At 45.4% G+C, this 20,759-nt stretch overlaps 1 protein-coding gene and 1 long non-coding RNA gene across 3 annotated transcripts in view; both read right to left on the minus strand.

The window, feature by feature from the left end:
• The window catches only part of LOC137538484 (uncharacterized), a 75,464-nt gene extending 55,800 nt beyond the window's left edge, over window positions 1-19,664 (minus strand). The window contains exons 1-2 of the long non-coding RNA XR_011024804.1: window positions 19,398-19,664; window positions 1,508-1,574 (exon numbers count right to left, since the gene is read on the minus strand). This is a non-coding gene — a long non-coding RNA (uncharacterized lncRNA). The remainder of the gene's footprint in view (window positions 1-1,507; window positions 1,575-19,397) is intronic.
• Window positions 1-20,759, minus strand: part of TSPAN32 (tetraspanin 32) — a 254,676-nt gene that overhangs the window by 139,633 nt on the left and 94,284 nt on the right. The gene's annotated exons all lie outside the window — the stretch shown is intronic.

Below are 20,759 nucleotides of genomic sequence, written 5' to 3' on the forward strand. Positions count from 1 at the left end.
ATTTTAATTGTGCACAAAAAAAAGTAGTTTCTGCAAATTAGAGAACTGCCTCCTCTACCAATCTCAGATCCTCTTAAGTAACTTAAAATTGCTTGTTCAACTTACATTGTCACTTGTCAGTAAGTCCTCCATCACTCCTTCCCCTGCTTACCTGATGAAAATTTACCACCACACCCTATCGTACTTTCAATCAACTAACTGTCTAATATGAATGGAATTTTACCACTTAGTTTGGGGTGTGTACATCAATAACAGATTCAATGAAAGTGATCAGGTCTGTCCGAAAAGTTATCATGTTTGGTGACCTTACCTTAAAGTGTACCTGAAGGGAAAAAAAATGCCCTAAGGGGGTAATTATCCCGGTAGCTGGAAGCCTCTTGATCCTAAAGAGGCTTTGCCTATCCTCCCTACCAAAAGTGGGTACAACTCTGGGACCACCAAAGATCCACTTGTCGGGGTCTCATGCAGGCAAAGTATCCGCTTCCTGCTTGTGCTCTGGCGGCAATAGCCAAGCCCGATCAGGTCCACTCTACTACTGCACAAGCGCAAGCCGTCTGCACAGTAGAGTGGACCCAATCGGGCTTGGCTATTTCCTCCAGAACTCAAGCAGAAAGCGGATACTTCGCCTGCACAAGGCTCACAGGTGTAAAAATTATGGTGGCTTTTTCTCCGGGGAGCCAGTGCTGGATCAGGGCTGCAAAGGATGACAAGGGAAGCCTCATTGGGATCCAGAGGCTTCCCCTCCCGAGATGAGTATCTGTTTTTTGTTTTTTTGTTTTTATTAAAGTCACAGGTTCCTTTAAGCTGGCCATACACTGATTAAACTATATACAATTGATTTTTTATTTTTTTTTTGAATCCGAAAATGTTTTGATGGAGAGATAATCAGTCTGTATTCCACAAGCTGGAAGTGAAATCTTGGTACATTTCATTTTATGTTGTCAATCAAACAATTTAGGAAGTGAGTCCTAAAGCCAACCCACATCTCCACTCCACCAATCTGATGATGCCCATGTTCAGAAACAGACTTTATCAAAATATAGCTAAATTCCACTTGATTCTTGTACAACCCACTGAAATTATCCATTCTGACCGATCAATGGTATTTCAAACCTTTGCCCGATATTGGTCATTTTTATTAACTGCTCAGCCAAAATGTGTATCAATTTAATTCAAGAGTTCAACCGGAAGCTTGACTGTACACGGTAATTGATCCGTATATGGCCAAAAGTAATCAAAGGAGTCGAAATCATGGGTGTAAATCCCATCTGTGATGAAGTGTCTGTTTCTGGGGCCTACAGAGTGCCAGATTTACCATATATTTTGTGAGTCCCGTCCTCTTGAGTTTCAGAACAATGACAAAGCTGATCCTTGAGGTTTGAAGGGAAAAGTATGCCAACACTTGGGATCTTAACTTGAAAGCAGTTGAATACCATTATCTCTCATAACAGACATCTCTTATCAAAGACAAGAACTCTTTCACCATTCAAAACTGTTCTATACCAACCTGGCAGATCTCAACTCTCCTCTCCTGTCTCTCAAGATGACAAAGTGACTGCAGGTTTCAATGGGAACTGGAAACACAAAAATAATAAATCATGCCATGAGATTAGAAGCTGTCGAGATCCGCAGTTCAACAGTGCTGTTTTCATTACAACTTCTATTACCATCTGTCGTGATGTTCATGAGATGCAGTCTGTACAGGCCCTGCGTCTGTTTATTTTACATTTTGTGATACCAAACAGGTGTGGTTGCATTCTAGGCTGCATAATTATGTTTATTTAGCAGAAACCACATAAGTAACACACGTCAAGTTAAATATCCAGGCAGTAAAATTAAAAATACTGTATGACACATTCTTTATTCAAGATATAATGTGGGGACATATGGGGTCATTATTAAAACTTGGAGAGTGGGACAGCTTATGGAAACTAATCTCATGTTTGCGTTTATTTCTTAGCCAGTAGTGACAGCTGAAATGGTACGGAATTCTGGGAAGAACACCTACACTTTCCTTAGATGTAGCTTGTGCAGAATTATAAACACTTTTCTGTTTTGGGTGTAGAACATGACCTTGGGCCTTTGTGCAGGAATTACAAGGGTTCTTCATAAAGTTTCTGCACTTAAAAAAGAAAAAACTCTATTAGGGCCCATTTACACTACAAGTGCTTTTCTGAGCGTTTTGCGATTTATTTAGCGGTTTTTAAAATTGCTCCTATTCACTTTCATTAAAATCGCCGAAAAATTGATGCGATTTTCGCATACGTGATCGCGAAATCACTGCGATTTTTCTGCGATTTTAATGAAGGTGAATGGAAGAAATTTAAAAAAAACGCTAATCAATCGCAAAACGCTCAGAAAAGCGCTTGTAGTGTGAATGGGCCCTTAACAATGTGAAAAACATTTTTTAACAGTCACCCTCAAACTTTTTAATACCAACAGCAAAAGAAAAAAAATGTTTTCGGTCGGTCACCTAGCCACTGATCCACAGCTGATTTCACATCAACACAATGTGAAAATCTGCACCTCTACTAGAAAGAACTTTATCCATACCAGACTGTGCCATGAGCAAGCGCAGGAGCGCAAAACAGCTGTTGGTCGGTCTCTACCCCGAGTGCTCAAATTACCACACCATCTGTAAGTGCCTTTGCCTTTTCAAAAGTAAAGTTCATTCAGTGCTGGACTCTCCTTTTTATATTACCAAAAACAACAGTTTGCTTTCCTAAAACAGAAAGAAATTGCGATAATTCAGGTTGGAGTGAGCTCGAGATGTCTCCCAGGCACCACTGCTGAATATATGCAAATTAACCATTGTACCCTTTTATATTACCATAACTAGTTTCTTATGCATAACTGTTAACAAACTTGCTTTAACTGCATCACACCTCCCACAACCTCAAATCAAAAGGATCCAATAACTTGACCACCCCCAGAGTCCAACTAAACAACTGTGGAGCCAGAGCTTTCTGTCATGCTGCCCCTACCCTGTGGAATGCCTTGCCAAACTTCATCAAGACAGCTCCAACCCTGGACACTTTAAATCAAAACTGAAAACCCACCTGTTTAGTCTGGCATTTATGATCACATAACCATTTCCCCTGTAACACATCACTATGTACTGATCTGAGACAAGCTTATGCGCTTTGGGTCCTATGGGAGAAAAGCACTTTACAAATGTTTTGTTGTTGTTGTGTAACTAGTAAAAATAACTAGAATGGCAAGCATTGTATATGGTACCTTAAATACGTCTCATATTCCCTATGTAGACCTTTTCCTTACACTTGTGGACAAAAATATGTAAAGTTCATACATGTGTTTTTATGAAGAAATCACCATAACATCCTTCAATGCATTCACAGAGTACAGGCTGTTTCCTTAGGAAATAAATGGCACTCTTAATGTGCAAAGAACTCTGGAATATCCCTAACATACGGCTATAGTCAATGTGGTAAGCTCTTTAACAGAATCGGTGGTTGTAAAAATGATAGCATTCAGTGATTCAGAATTTATGATGAGCCCTGTGTCCCCATTCTACTGCTACAAATCACACATGAAAATAAACCTGCATTTTCATGCACATTATATAGTAAAACTTTGGTTTGCAAGTAACTTTAAGAACGTTTTCCAAGACAAACAAAATTTGTTATGAAATTTTGACTTGATAGACAAGCAATGTCTTTATATACAGGCATTAAATGTATAAGTGCGTCTTATCACAACTGAGCCAATGCATGGCCGCAGCAATCACCCCTGCGACCCCTGCCATCGCAGGGGGGCCTATTGGCTTTGGGGGGCCCCCTTCTACTCCCTCTCCCCAAAAGCAAGTGCAGCCAATTAGCAAAAAAACCCCATTTGCTCTCAAAAAATGTCCCTGCCACCTTTGTGTCTGTAATTTTTTTGTGCTTCTAGAAGCTGCTTCACAGCAGGACGCTCTCTGCTGCCATTCGCCGGCTCCCAATCACATTACCCTCATGGGTTTCGGGAACCAAGGGAGATCCATGCTATCATTTTTGCATGGGGGCCCTATTAAGTCTAGTTATGCCACTGAGCCGATGGTTATTATCCTTTTGATGCTGCAGGATTGTACTTAACCTAAATGTAGGGACTGTACAATGTCACATTTTGTGAAATCCTCAGAAGGAGGCAATTGTCACTGAATAAGTTCCTTGGTAATGCCACACAAAAAGTTGAGCCAACAGATAACAGTGATTGTGTTTAGTTATAGCATAGTGAAATTCATTTTTACTTTATACAGTAGTGGTGATAGTACACGTCAGTTTTCTGAGTTTAAAAACTGGCAGTAAAATGACGTTTTCTTTGCATTTTTAAAATCAATTACCTCTAAAACGACACAAACTATTTATTTTTTTTATATTGTTCCCACCATTTCCCTTAACATATCATTGGTGATGATAGCATGTAGGGGGGCTTTGCTTTTAATTGCTAAAGTCGGCACTAAAAATATGGTTGATGATTATGTTTACATACAAAATTCAGATTTCCTTGAAATTTCGCTTTATGATTTTGCATTATAATTGTGAATTATGATGCAACGTTACAATTTTGCGAAATACATGCTCATCACAATTATCCAGTACTTTTATAATAAATATTTTCTAGAAATGTTTTTGGATTGTGGAATTAATTTTCACTAATCTTTATGAGGAAATTGGCTTTGATATAAGAGTGCTTTGTATTACAAGCATGTTTCCGGAACAAATTATGCTCACAAACCAAGGTGCACTGTGTATAAAAATCCACTAACTAGGAGGGCAGAAGCTGAAAAGTTAATTTTTTGATTTGGAGACAAACTAATATTGACAAATCAGTCTATGGAAGTAGTGGAACAAGCCTGTCAGTGACACAGTACAGACAGAGGAGGTACTCTTCAAAGCACCTAAACGTGTATTGAGCATCACTGGGGGTGATGCAGCAGAGTGGTAAGTACATGCAGATAGGCACCCGGTATAACAAGTTAGAACTCTTACAGTCCCCTGGGCCAATACGTGCTTGTCTGGCGAGAATGATCACTGTTTTTGTTCAAACAAACCGTGATCATTCTCAAATGGCGCCACCACGCTCCCACCTGCTCGCTTGTTCCCAACGCTCCAGACGACGACGTTAGATTAATGAATGGGAACTTTGTTCCTATTCATCTCCCCTCTAGGCCCCCGTGAGCGCCGGCATCCATGAGATGCCTGCGTCACTTCCGAAGTAACACAGCAATGCATTACTTTCTATTTAGAGTACTTATTGTATGCTAACAGGAAATAATGCACAAGGACATCTTGTTGCCAAATAGTAAAATTACACCTATATACAACAGGGAATAAAAATGTTTTAATATGTATGTCAAGAGGGTATATTATTATTAAAATATAGGCTTGTGGTTAGTGATGGATGTAAAACTGAAAAATTGCACCTTTATTTCCAAATAAAATATTGTCACCATACATTGTACTAGGGACATAATTTAAATGTTGCAATTACCGGGACAAATGGGCAAATAAAATGTGTGGCTTTTATCCAAAGTTTTACGTTTTATTTTAAAACTATAATGGCCGAAAAATGAGAAATAATGTTTGTTTTTTTTTCCATTTTTTTCTTATTATTCCCATTAAAATACATTTAGGATAAAATAATACTTACCATAATGTACCACCCAAAGAAAGCCTTGGTGGCAAAAAAAAAAGGTATAGATTTCATTGTTATAAGTAGTGATGAAGTTATTGAATGAATGGGATGATTGCTGAAATGTAAAAATTCCTCTCATCCATAAGGTGAAAACCGCGGGCTGAAATGGTTAAATAGAGCATATGTGAGATTTTTTAAAAAATAGAAATTCAGATTTTCTGTCTTTCATAATCATGTTATGATCTCTGTCAAACTTAAAGGGAACCTGTACTGAGTAAAATTATTTAAAATTAACACATGAGGTAACTTCAAATGAACATTGCATAGTTACCTTGCCATCAATTCCTCTCAGAAGCTCACCATTTGAAGCTCACCATGTTTCCCTATGGCTCAAGTGGGCGATGTTACAGTTTAACTGTGCGCTGACCAGAAAGCTGTTACGGAGTAATGGCCATTTTCAAAATGGACAACAGAGAATTTCATTGATCACAGTGAACGAACAGGACGCAGGAGAGGAGAAAGAGATTGATAAGTAGAGTACACGGGAGGTAAGTATGACTTGTGCATGTTTATTTTGACTTTACATTTTCAGTTCAGGTTTACTTTAAAAAGCTCAGTTCAGAGTGGGAGTGAATTTACTCTTTCCTATTCTCCAGTTCTTGCCCATTGCTTGTGTGCTGTTTATTATTTTTCTGGTCTACTGTTGCTTGACAGGGATTGGGACCCGATCTCTTAGGCGATGTCGCTGGGCTGGTGCTGTACAGACGTGGAGTCGACTGTATAGTTGTAGACACGTTCTGTTGCTATGCGAGGAGGCGAATGGACGACGGAGTGGCGCAGATGTAACATAGTGCAGCGTGCACATAGGTATTGGACGTCGCTGGAGCAAGTTGATCTACCTGGGCTGGCGGATCACTTGCAGACAGGACCGGATTTACCATAAGGCACTGTAGGCAAGTGCCTACAGGCGCATGATGATGAAAAGGCGGCTCACTCCCCTCCCGGAGCACCTCCTTCCTTCCCTATACAGAGTCCTGAGCAGAGTGTAAATGAGGGGTTACTCGCCCAGGTATCTGCATTCCACTGACGAGATCTACCTATAATCAGGGGCACCTCTAGCTACCTAATATTGAGGTTCCTCTAGCTACCTAATTGTAAGGAACATCTGTAGCTACATTTGACAGGCAGGGGAAGTAAGGGATAATTCACAGCTGGGACAGCCAGCACACATGCGGTGTGGTTCAATGGGGGGGGGGGTTGTAGATTCAAGGACGGCGAAGTCTATGGTGCCAGAACATCTGTGCCTAGGCTCCTCTGATGTAAATCCAGGCCTGCTTGCTGAGCAGCAGTCGGGAGCCACTGTGCACACGCCAGATTTTCAGCTGAGGCATTCGTTATCAGCCCCCTCAGCCGACTTTAATGCCAGCATGTATATGGACCTTAAAGGTTCCCATACTTTCGATTACTGTGATCCCAACATGCCCCAACACGTTCCTTGTGACCCAGTGGAATGTACGTAATGTGACTACATACATACCATTGGGGGCAGGCAGTCAGGATGGAGACAGGACAAAAGAGGGAATGTGCCACTGCCAACACCGTGCAGTCTAATAATGTGAGGTTGATTAGTGAAGGGCAGAGCAGATTCCTGACTCATCATGGTGCTGCTCCTCTAGCCTGTCCAATTAGCAGGCTGAGGGAGGAGCTTTGCCTGCTCTTTGCTGCATAACTGAAGTGTGGAAAAAAGTGTAGGTAACAGAGTGACTGAATGTTCTGCATCTGAACTAAATGAATCATAATGTCTGATGGTTAGGATTATTGTACAAATATTTTGCCAGCACGGCAGGTAGGACCTGTCGCATATGCCGTATTGTACTGTGCATTTAGCTGTCTCCCTGGAGTTGAGCTTTAAGAATGGAGTCCTGGTGTTTTTCGACCAGGAGCCAAAGTCATATTTGCTGTTCTAACGTTTGTACTGTTATTGCTCCAGGCAGAGGCGTCTCTTTTACAGCTGCCCTGACATTCCTGCCAAGGTGGAAAACACAGCAGTGACTGACACGTGAGAAGAGAATATAGAGCAGAGAGAATGCCTGCTTACCCTCTCTGACTCTTACCACATTACTGGTATTGGCGTGTACACCTCATAAGCTTGGGGCTAAAGCAATAATCCCAATACTATGAGAAACTGCCTGAAACAAGCCAATGTTATCTACCCTGTGGAACAAAAAATAAATGGATGCTTTCTGCAATGTAATTGAATATCGAAATCCAAACTGAGATGGTTATATTGAACTCTGAGTGATAGAGAAAGTAAGCATTGTGCATAAACTTAAATGACAGAGCACCCCTAGTGGTCAAACAATCGTACATGTAACTAGCTCACACTTATGCTAGATACACACCATACAATTTTTGTATGGTGTGATCATTTTTTTTTATCGATTTTTCATAGAACTGAATAAAAATCAATCAAAAAAATTGGAAAATCAAAAAATCGGTCTAAATTCAGATTGGACATGTTGGAAATAATCGGTCTGGTAGGTAAATATGCCAGAAAATTGTATGGTGTGTACCTAGGATTAGATTAGATCAAATCCCCCCTTTGCCAGTGTATTGCAAAACAATCTGATTACACAACTCTAACAAGTTTTCTAAGTACCCCCCATAATTGTGTTATTTCATCTTAGCCGGTTCAGGACAGCAGAAGTGAGACTCTACGCTGCATCTGTGGCTCTGAGCATCATGCATTGTAGATTCTATGCCATGACTTTTTGCAGTCCTGAGCAGATCCCTGCTCGCTGCAGCTGCAGACTCAGCTGTGTCACGGGACAGTCAAGCTTCCTGCTTTGGGTAAGGGGCCAGGTGATCAGTGTGAGCCAATCACGGCATAGTAAACATAAAAAAAAGCTCTGATCCTTAAGGGGCCAGAGAGCCATACCATCTTAAATGATTTAAGTACTGCTTATAGAATATACATTTATTATTTATTATTGATCTATAAAGTGCTAACATATTCCGTGGTGCTGTACACAGCAAGAAAAATAAACATGGGGTACGTAATAATACAGACAATGGTATACATAAAATGTGGACACTAATACAAAATACAGAATTGGTAATTGCAGTGACACATGTAACATGATACATAGAATGTGTAACAGATTACAAGATACAAAATGAATAACAAATTCCAAGACACAAAAGGTGAGAGAGCCGTGCCCTTGCAAGCTTACAATCTAAATGAATGGGGAGGGGGGACAAGAGGTGGGAAAGTTTATATTATACATTAGTTTACAATATACATTCATTTGTTATAGTGCTAATAATCCGTGTATCAATTTTATTTATTTATTTTTTCTATAGCTTCGTGTGCTCTTCACTAATTATAACACCTATCCTAATGAGAAGAGGGAAACAGTGATTAGTTGCAACAAATGAGAAAGTCTCAGTAAGTGATAATAAGCAGATGGCCATGAGTGTTCCCTATCTTTCCCCCGGGGCATTCCAGAATGAGGCTATTTATAGCTATGCTTGTATATCTGAAATGGTTCCATGCATGTTGACCTTGAAGACTGGTGTGGATATCAAGTTGCTTATTTTTGCTAATGAAATGGAATTATTAATTTTTGCTCGACAACAAAACATTGTCTGTGTGAATTAGCCAAGGGTGCAAAGTCTTTTTCTCATTAGAAACTTGAAAGGAGTTGTACATGTTGCTGCTTGTGGAAGACATGCTGAGACTTGTGAGCAGGAGGGAGGAGAAGGTGGATCTCAGTGGGTTGCCAACAATAGACCAGTGGTGGGGGTAGAAAACTTTCAGATACAGGAAAAGGTTATTTGTACAGCATTTAGTTGCAGATTTGCTGGAGTGAAACCTGAGAACAAGATGTGGCGAAACAGCTTGAACTGGCCTGGGATATAGATGGGCTTCTTTGTGGTTGGTAACATGGGAAGGTCAAATGTACAGAGGGGATAAAAGCCAGTGAAAAGGAGTTTTACTCACATTTCTCCACCAGGAGCTCAGTATCAGATAATGCTCCCTCAGCTCTGCCAGCATGCAGTGTGAGAGCCATTGTGCTCTAGGCTAATTGCCATCAACTTGCCAAACCTCATTTGTTTGTAGTGTTTCAATGTGCAAGGACAGAATTAAAGCCTGCTAAAAGGAGAGACAGGCACACATCAGTTACTTGTCGTGATCAAGTTTACGGTTCACACACACGTCCAACAAAGTGCACAGCCAACTCCACAACCGTTTACACGACTTGTATTTTCTGCACACCATCCAACTGAACAACTGATTTACATACTGCGTGTGAAAGCAAAACGATTGACTGCACAACATGGCCGTATTTAACCACTTAAGTACCGTCTATCAATGTAAGCCAATGGGAGATGCTTACGTTGATAGACAGGGTCAGGAGCCAATAAAATCATCTCCTGACCCGTTCACAGGGCTCTGAGATGGCAGAGCGAGTGAGCTTGGAGACAGTGGAGAGATCGTCTGGAGCAAGAAAAGCGGCGACAACATGTTGCGTCAGTGAATTGAAATCTACACCCTGGCAGCCAGATCAGCATCAAAACAGGGCGTAGATTTCAATTAGCGTCATGGACGTAACAATAGGGGCTGCAGCCCATGCACTCGCTCAGGGCCGTTTTGGGGGGCTGAAGGGGTTGAAGCATGAGGGGAAAGCTATAGCCACACTCGGCGGGGAGGGGGGACAGTCCCCCCCCCCCCACCTCAGGCTCTCCCCTCCAGCTTCAATAACCATATGCGTGCAGCGGCATGCAGCGGCAGCTACATACCTTCCGTGCGCTCCAGCGTGGACGCTTCTCTCTCTAGCCTCTGACGAGACTTCCTGTATAAACAGGAAGTTGCGTCAGACACTAGAGAGAGAAGCGTCCGCGCTGGAGCGCACGGAATTTCTGTAGCTGCCGCTGCCCGCCACTGCACACATATGGTTATTGAAGCTGGAGGGGAGCGCAGAGGGGAGAGTCCGAGGTGAGGGAGGGGTGGACCGTCCCCCTCTCCCCGCCGAGTGTGGCCATAGCTTTCCCATCATGCTGCGACCCCTCCAGTCCCCCAAAACGGCCCTGAGCGGGTTCGGGGGGGGGGGGGCTTTAACTTTCTGCAGCCCGGTGGGTCTTGGTTACGCCCCTGATTAGCGTCATCCTTTAAATGGTTACAAGAAGTGCATGTTGCTCAAATGACTTGTACGCACGTGGCCAACTGCACGATATCAGCCTAACAGTTGTGTGAGTTGATCCGCCAGATAGATCGGGCGAACCGCCTGTTATCAGTCGCTTGTCTAGTCATTTGCTAAGGCTTTGGTCACATCTAAAATCGCAATCACTGGCGTCAGCGATTTGCGATTTTGAGGCTGATTTATTTTTTTTCCCCTCCCGGCGCTCGCTGCATGTTTTTATTAGCGCTTTTCTAAGCGCTTTTGCAGAGCAATTCGGCTTTTTTCACTTCCTGACGCAAGTCAGGAAGTGAACTCTTTGACCCGGAAATGAATAAATACAATGGGCTTGATTCACAAAAGGGTGCTAACACAGTTAGCAAACCTAAAAGCTTTGGACGTGCAAACTAGGGTGTTAAATAGTTTGCATGTCTAAAGCTGTTAATGATGGCACGTTAAGTTGGTGCGCCCGAAACGTTGTGCGAGAAACGTTGCACCGTTCGTGTGTAAAATAGCTTTTCAGGCTTTCGCACGCACCGTGCAGCGCTAACCTTTGTGCGCGCAAACGCTTGCGCGCATTTTAGCGCGTGAAGCGGCCGTTTTCACGTCCTAAGTGCCTTTTCACTGGCGTGCTAACACTTAGCACCCTTTAGTGAATCGAGGCCAATGTATTTATTCATCAAAGCGCTGGGGAAATCGCTATACAAAGTGCATTGCAAGTTCCCTGTACCTTCTATTGAGCAAAAACGCTCAGAAAATGGTACAGGCAGCGCTTTGCTGAGCGGATCGGAAACGAACTGCTCAGATGAGAACACTCATAGGGAATCACTGCACAAGCTTTTTAGGGCGATTTTCAAAAAATGGGCGTGGCTATGACCGGATGGGGCGGAGCTAATTTAAAAGTGCACCCAAGTTTTAGTCAACCTTTCTCCAGAAAATTCACATCATTGCGCAGCTTTTCTCCAGAAAATACACAAGATGTCAGAAGCTTTCAACATAAAATACACGTAATGCGAGAAAATTTCACCAGACATTGCACGTTATGTGAGCAGATTTCACAAGAAAATACATTCAATCATGTCGGCAGATTTGACCAGAAAAAAATCATTCAATCTTGCGGCACATTTGACCAGAACATACACAATGTCAGCACCAGATTTCACCACAAAATACACAATATCGGTAGTTAAACTGACCACAAAATACACGTCGGCAGTTAATCTGACCACAAAATACACAATGTCGGTAGCAGATTTGAGTGTTGTCAAGCTGATAGCCTGGTGGGTAGGTGGTGAAGGGTGAGCAGCCTGATTGCCTAGTGGGTAGGTGGGCAGCCTGCTGAGTAGCAGTGGTGGGTAGGGGGGCAGCAGTGGTGGGTAGGTGGGCAGCCTGCTGGGTAGCCTGGTGGGTAGGTGGGCAGCCTGGTGGGTAGGTGGGCAGCAGTGGTGGGTAGGTGGGTAGCATGGTGGGTAGGTGGGTAGCCTGCTGGGTAGCCTGGTGGGTAGGGGGGCAGCGGTGGTGGGTAGGTGGCCAGCCTGCTGGGTAGGCTGGTGGGTAGGTGGGCAGCCTGCTGGGTAGCAGTGGTGGGTAGGTGGGCAGCCTGCTGGGTAGCCTGGTGGGTAGGTGGGCAGCCTGCTGGGTAGCCTGGTGGGTAGGTGGGCAGCAGTGGTGGGTAGGTGGGCAGCAGCGGTGGGTAGGTGGGCAGCAGCGGTGGGTAGGTGGGCAGCAGCGATGGGTGGCCGGGCCGGTGCACCTGTAAAAGAAAAAAAAAACATTCACTTACCTGCAGATGAAACCTCTCTTCCGAATCCCAGGCAGCCTCTCTCTCCGCAGCTCCTCTTGAATGTCCCGCGCCGTCTCCCGCTGCGTCATCAGTGCAGGGCTACGGGAAGATGGCCGCCGAAGCCCGCACTGGAGACAAAAATAGACGGCAAGATGGCGTCGGCGGCCATCTTGCCGTCTATTTTTGTCTCCAGTGCGGGCGTCGGCGGCCATCTTCCCGTAGCCCTGCTCGGGTAAACTGAGGGCGGCTATCAGCCGCCCTGTCAGTGCCCGTTGCCGGCGCCCGTGGAGGGGAAGCGCCGAAGGAGGGGACCTAGGTGAGGGAGATGTGTGGGGGTATTTCCCCCCTCCCCGCCGACGCTGCCACCCCTCCTTCAGCGCTGCTTCCCCTCCTGTGTCATCAAGGCTTCTGGGGAGGCCTTGATGACACCCCCCCCCCTGGAGCTGACACCCGGAGCGGGAGCACTCCTGGCCGCCCCATGGTAGCGATGCCACTGCCTCTGTTCCCCTTGGATCCATCTGAAAATGGCGCCTGCGAATAATGGCGCACGGTGTTGCCGCTAATCTGCCGCTTATCGCTATTTAACGTTAAAGCCTTATTGTTATTTAACGTTAAAGCCTTATTGTTGTTTAGCGTTAAAGCCTTATCGTTATTTAGCGTTAACACACAGAACCCTGTCTGTACCTATCCCTAACCCCTAAACCCCGCCGGTGGTGCCTAACCCTAAGACCCCCCTGGTGGTGCCTTACCCTAAGACCCCCCTGGTGGTGCCTAACCCTAAGACCCCGCTGGTGGTGCCTAATCCTAACCACCCCCTGGTGGTGCCTAACCCTAACCACCCCCCTGGTGGTGCCTAACCCTAAGACCTCCCTGGTGGTGCCTAACCCTAAGACCCCCCTGATGGTGCCTAACCCTAACCTTGACAGTGTTACATTAAATCCATTCACCATTTTGCAGTTAAATAACGTCTGCAGTTTGGCTTATGTAGGTTAGCTATTGATAAATAACGTTACTGTGGGCAATAACGTCTGCTGTTTGGCAAATGAACGGCACTATTGATAAATAACGTTAGTGTGTGCCGTTTTTCTTCTTTTTTCCCTGTGTGCCATTATTATGCAGTACTAACGATAAATAGCGATAAGCGTATCTTTTTAATGCGGCGCCATTTTTATGCATAGGCTCTGTGCGCCATTATTCACTGATCCGTGGAAAGATGGCCATGTAGTGGAGGGCTACTTATTTTCACCCAATTGGGAGCGGTACCTGAGCCCTTGAGCCACATCGCTGGGCTGAGGCTGTACAGATACAGAGCCAGCTGTACAGCTGACGACGTGTTCTGTTGCTAGGCAGGGAGGCAGAGGAACAACAAGGGCAAACGGCAAGAAGAAAGCTATCAGCCTTGATCAAGGTGATCCGCCTGGCATATAGCTTGCCGGGCAGAAATTGGGGCCTCTCTACACACACTAGAATATAAGCTGAGGGGGTCGTTCTCATCAGCTGCCTCCGCCAACTTTAATCTAGTGTTATGTTGTGCATACACGGGTCGATCCGGCGGCCGATTAGCCGCCGGATCGACTCCCCGCGCGTGCGGATCGATTCCCGCTCGTCCCCACCGGCGCTTCCTTATCAGCCGCTCGATTCCCTGCCATTGTCCGCACGCGGGATCGAGCAGCATCATCGGACCTGCTGAATATTATCAGCTGGCCGCATCAGCTGCTCGATACACGGTACAGAAACGTACCGTGTATCCCCAGCATTAAACCTTGGCTTTGCATCCAGATGAATAGCAGTGGAAATAACTGTTTTGATGTCCCATGGCAGTTATGTGGTCTGAATTGCTATAGTTATACCATAGGTTTAGTATTTATGTTGCCACTCTTTGACACTCTAGATGGATTTGTGTATTATTACTACACATTGGGGTTTACCAAGACCAGTGCAAGGGAACTTGGTGCAATAGTGGAGCAGTTGCTGAGAGCAGACAGTCAGGATTAATCTGTTAAATGATACCAATATTTTCGATTGCTTGCTTTGGACAACTGTTCCAGATTTCATTAGGCTGATCTTGATAAATCAAGGCCTCTGTTGTTGATTTAGGCCCGGCTCATGTGGACATCTGGGGGCAGTAGTGGCTGATGCCAAATGCTTTTCTGTTACCGAGCAGAAAAGCATTCGCTGGCACTTCCTGGCCATTTGTCACAATATGACTCCTGCAGGGGGACATGAAGCCAAAAGTAGCTAATTCTGGATGCTACAGCTAATGTCCAGTATGAAATGATGGGATCTACCGCTTCATTTTTGTGAGTGAATTACTGGAAACACCAGTACCGTCGGTAGAAGGTAGAAGCACCTGCTTCCATCCACATAATTGGAAGCCGCACTTAACCCCCTTAAGCTAAGCATCCCTTTAGTTGACTGCCAGAAACAAAATATTTACCGCCCCCAAGCATCCATATAAACCAGCTCTTATATTGCGCCAATGTATTCAGTAGCACTCTGTCACAACAATTGTATTATACGAAGTACATGGGCAAACAAGGGCAACAAAGACAATAAACAGACATCACATACTGTGTACATAAAGGTGAGACAGCACAAGGGTGTAACTACAAATCATGGGGACCCCAGCAAAACCTTTGTGGGGCCCCCTAATGTTCCCATCCTTTTCATTGCTTTTGATGACCCTCACACACCCTGGGGGCCCATCTCGCAAAGAATCATAAAACAAGGGTGGACATCATAATCTTCTCACCGGTCACAAAACAGTGTGGCACCAAAAACAATTGATCTGAAGGTTGGACTTCTGTCTGTCTGGTTAGTAGTTGCCCCCCCCCCCCCCCCAAGCTCTGGGCCCGCTGTCATTGCAGGGGCTGCTACCCTGTAGTTTTTCCCCTGAGACAGCAATAGAGATACATTGGTATTGGGTAACATTTTGGGGGTGAGCTCAGGGCCGGCCCGTTAATGAGGCGGGGTGAAACTTTTGCCTTAGGCGGCAAATTTCCAGGGGCGGCACCCGCCCGTCCGTGGGTGCGGGGAGCCGGCCCGCCGAGCTGGAGGGGTAGCTGGCAGGACGGGGGTATTGGGCCAGCGGCGGGGAGGGGGGTCGGACCCCCCCTCCCTCGCCTGGGTCCCCCATCCTCCGCTCCCCTCCAGCCTAAATAGAAGCAGCCGTATGTGTAAGAGGCACGGGCGGGGAGACACTCACCTCCTCCTCGCTCCAGCGTGCGCTCCACTGACATCACTTCCTGCAGGACAGGACGCTGCAGGAAGTGACATCAGTGGAACGCACGCTGGGAAGAGGTGAGTGTCCTCCCCGCCCGTGCCTCTTACACATACGGCTGCTTCTATTTAGGCTGGAGGGGAGCGGAGGACGGGGGACCCAGGCAAGGGAGGGGGGGGGTCCGACCCCCCTCCCCGCCGCTGGCCCAATACCCCCGTCCTGCCAGCTACCCCTCCAGCTCGGCGGCCCCCCAGAGCGCCCCCCGAGGGGGGGGGGAGGGGCGGCGGTGACAATTTTTTAAAAATTTGCCTCAGGCGGCAAAAAGTCTAGGGCCGGCCCTGGGTGAGCTCTGCCCTTACAGTCTGTGGTCTCCAGAGATCCAGAACTGCTATTGTTCTCTATGGCTAATTTTTACTGAAATCCTGCCAATGAATCTGGTTTACGTGATATCTGGAGCAAAGAGCAGATCAGTTGCCTCCCGCAATAAATCCGATTACAAACTGGAAATGGTAAAAATCCTCCTGATCTGTTTCCATGAGCAACGTCTCCATTTTTTTTGTTTTTTTTGTTTCTGTTTTCATAAATCAGCCCCAGGAAGACAGACATGTGTTTCTTTTACAGCATACATAAATAAATGTGTGTAAATCACAGAGGAATTAGGCATCTCATGCTGTATTGTAGCTGGTGGGTATAGTGCAGCTCACATTGCAGAGCCGGGGGAGGTGAAGAACAGGATATTGCTTCCTTATGGTGGTCATAGGGCCTTCCAGCTTGGGGCAACGTAACCGTTTTCTCTTAGAAAACAACTTTATTTTTAGTTATTTATTTGTTTAGCCTGTTAGACCAGTTTCTGTGCATTAAGTGAGACTACAAGATGCACGGTAAAACAAAATGTCCACAGTGTGTGTGAAAAATGCAGCTCTCGTTAGTGTGACATCTGTGGAGCAGGCTGAGATTTGTACGCAATATGCTGCGAATCCATATTTCCAGGAAATGGGACTTTATAGCTTGTCGGGAGAGGGTCCTTGGGGTCAAGAGATGTCGTAAAATAGTTCAAAGTTTTAAGCAGCATTTTCTGAAACAACTCAAAATGACCTGCAATGTGTATAAATCAAAGTTCTGCAACTTAGAAAATCCATAATGTGCTCTACTGGCAGCACACACACACGGTAACAGTAAAAAAGGGCGCAGGAGGCTAGTGGACAAATCGGGCGCCGCCATTCACTCCTATAATAAATATCGTTTAATGGGCGCCCGATAGGAAAAAAGGGCGCCGGAGAAAAATAACGTTTTAAAAGCGGCGCCCGGAGACTTAATGTTTTATTACTGCTTCTCATGATTACACATTATTTAATGATTTATACATTTTTAAATATTATTTTTAAACGAAAAACAGTACAATATTTTTTTTCAAACATTATTTTTAAACGAAAAACAGTACAATTTTTTTTTTTTTACATTATTTTTAAACGAAAAAACCAACAGGGGGGTCTTAGGTTTAGGCACCAACAGGGGGGTCTTAGGTTTAGGCACCAACAGGGGGGTCTTAGGTTTAGGCACCAACAGGGGGGTCTTAGGTTTAGGCACCAACAGGGGGGTCTTAGGTTTAGGCACCAACAGGGGGTCTTAGGTTTAGGCACCAACAGGGGGGTCTTAGGTTTAGGCACCAACAGGGGGGTCTTAGGTTTAGGCACCAACAGGGGGTCTTAGGTTTAGGCACCAACAGGGGGGTCTTAGGTTTAGGCACCAACAGGGGGGTCTTAGGTTTAGGCACTAACAGGGGGGTCTAGGGGTTAGGGGTAGGTACAGGGAGGGTTACTTAGGCACCAACAGGGGGGGTCTTAGGTTTAGGCATCAACAGGGGGGTCTAGGGGTTAGGGGTAGGTACAGGGAGGGTTACTTAGTAATTTTTTTTTTAAACGTTATTATACGTTTCACTATTTAAACGAAAGATTAACGTTTTTACAATTGCCGATTTAATGCACATTATTTAATGATTTATAACTTTATAAAACATTAATTTTAAACGAAATACAGTACAATACATTTTTAAACGTTATCCATGCTTATCGTTTAAAACCCCGCTCCCTTTTTTCCCAGCGCCCCTTTTTAACGTACGCCACACACACACACGCACGCACGCGCACGCACGCACGCACGCACGCACACACACACACACACACACACACACACACACACACACACACACACTCACACACTCACACACTCACACACTCACACACTCACACACTCACACACTCACACACTCACACACACACACACATACACACACACACACATACTCACACACATACACACTCACACACTCACACACTCACACACTCACACACATACACACATACACACACACACACACATACACACACACACACATACTCACACACATACTCACACACACTCGCACACACATACACTCACATACATACACTCGCACACATACACTCACACACATACACTCGCACACATACACTCGCACACATACACTCGCACACATACACTCGCACACATACACTCGCACACATACACTCGCACACATACACTCGCACACATACACTCGCACACATACACTCACACACATACACACACACACACATACACACACACACACACACGGCCGGCCTTAGGTTTCACAGCGCCCTGAGCCAAACCTGATTTTTGTGCCCCCTTCATCCTCTTCGCACGTACACACGCACGCACACACAATTCACCTTTTCTCCTGAGTTACCTCCTAGGACAGCAGTTCCCAACCTTTTTGACATTGTGACACAACACCCCAAATGGTCAGATCTCTGTGACAATTCTCATAGAAAAATTACTATTAACCACCCTGGCATTCTATTAAATGCGCCCGGGTGGATGCGCAGCACTATTTTTTTGTGTTTTTTTTTTTTTTTAAATCATGTAGCTAGCCTAGCGCTAGCTACATGATTCCCCCCTCCCTGCGTCGTCCCTCCCACCCTTCCAATCGCCGCCGGCGCGACTTCCCATAAGGTAATCCCGTTCTGAACGTTCTGTTCCTTTAGGGCTTCCCCCGTCGCCATGGCAATGATCGTGATGACGTCATCAGGAGACCCGATCCACCCATCAGCGCTGCCTGGCACTGATTGGCCAGGCTGTGCACGGGGTCTCAGGGGGGCCCTATAACGCGGCAGGTAGCGGCACATCGGCGACGAGCGGTGTAAACATGCAGCAAGCAAAGTGCTTTCTGCGTGTTTTAAAACAAATTGTCAAAATCGGCCCAGCGGGGCCTGAGCGGCGCTTTCCGGCGGGAATGGACGAGCTGAGCTCGTCATTACCGCCAAGGAGGTTAATAACCACAAATGGATGGAAAGATTGCATTATCCTGAATATACTTAAAAATGAAGGCTAGAACCTTTCATGAATATTAATAAAAACAATCAGTGGGACTGATGCAATAGCAGCATGTAACTGCGCGACAGAGGCCGCCGGCTGATACGCGGAGATAGCTTGCCTCTGCGGCGGTATCTCCGCTATCTATTACATTTACTGAACAAACATGCTACAATTTGGTAAGCTATGCTCGTTAAGTGTCACTTACCAGCGGTGTAGCAGGTCAGCGTTGAGGCAGGAAGCTGTGTGTAGGAGTCGTGGGTTTCCGTCCAGTGTATCCCCAACATCCCTTTAGATGTGCTGCAGCCACCAGGGGGAGCGCTTCTGTATAGCAGTATACAGATTTTCACATCTAAAGGGATGAAGAAAAGCCTCATTAAAGTCTCTTTTCCCTGCTCTGCTACAGTGAAGTCCCTTCTTTCCAGGGTGTCAGACCAAATTGGGATGAGAAGCAGGGCTGTGTGGATCTCCCTATTGGCTGCCTGCCAAAGTTAACACAGGGAGAGAGCATGGAGAGAGTGAGTTGTTGGCTGGTCAGAGCTGGAGGAAAATATTTAACACTTGCTCGATTTACTGAATGTGTAAACCTTTGTGAATTGTAATTTCTTGATAATTCTCAAGGTATTTAACGCACAAGTCGGTAATTTACCTCACTAGTCGAAAATTCAAATTTTTTGTGTGGTAATAGGTTTAATGAATTGGAATTTGGTAAGGTGATCAAAAAAATCAGCTGTCTTCAGCATTATCGAATGCGGTAATGCTTAGTGAATTGAGGCCAATGTGTTCAGGAGTAATTCTGCAGTACTCAGCACGGCTACCTGCTTGCACTGCATCTATGGGAATGTATACAATGATTTTTTGAAGGCTTTATGCACACTCTGTTACATGTTCATGCATGCGATTTCTTGCGCCATTTTCCACCATGTAACCGTATACATTTGTGTGCACTAAAACGCATGCAGTGGAAGGCGCACACGCTATGCACAAAAACTGCAGCATGCTGTGCGTCATTTTAAAGTGAATTCAAAAACGCATTTGATGTGTACAAGAGAGAAGAAAGTCAGCCGGCACCATCAAGTATAATGCTCTTTTAAGTATTTATTATAGCTCTGTCATCTTATAGCATGACGTTTCGGAGTAGCAACTCCTTTCTCAGATGCATGACAGGTTTGACAATACACATACAAACATAGTTCTTTTATACCCACCAATCCTTCAAATCAGCCAATAGGCTTGTTCCAGCCTAACCCCCAATCACAATCTCCGCTGTTATGCGGACCTGATGGGGAACTGGTTTCTTATTTGGTGAACCAATCACCTTAGAGGACAAACATCACATGGTCGGAGGAGGGAAGAGGGTCGGGAGTGGGCGCTTCCGCTCGTCATTGCGGAACACGCCCCCCGCCGCCCGTCATGCCCTTGTCTCCGCCTCCGGGTACACGGACCTGATGGGAGACAGGGCTAAGATGCATCTCCACTGGCTCGTTGCCAGTGGGTGTATTGTAGCGGCGGTTGGTCCGCTCGCAAGTGGACTTCCCTTTGGTGGGCGGGCTTTCAGGCCATCATACAC

Source organism: Hyperolius riggenbachi, chromosome 11, assembly GCF_040937935.1.
Source record: "Hyperolius riggenbachi isolate aHypRig1 chromosome 11, aHypRig1.pri, whole genome shotgun sequence".
NCBI classification, from domain to species: domain Eukaryota; kingdom Metazoa; phylum Chordata; class Amphibia; order Anura; family Hyperoliidae; genus Hyperolius; species Hyperolius riggenbachi.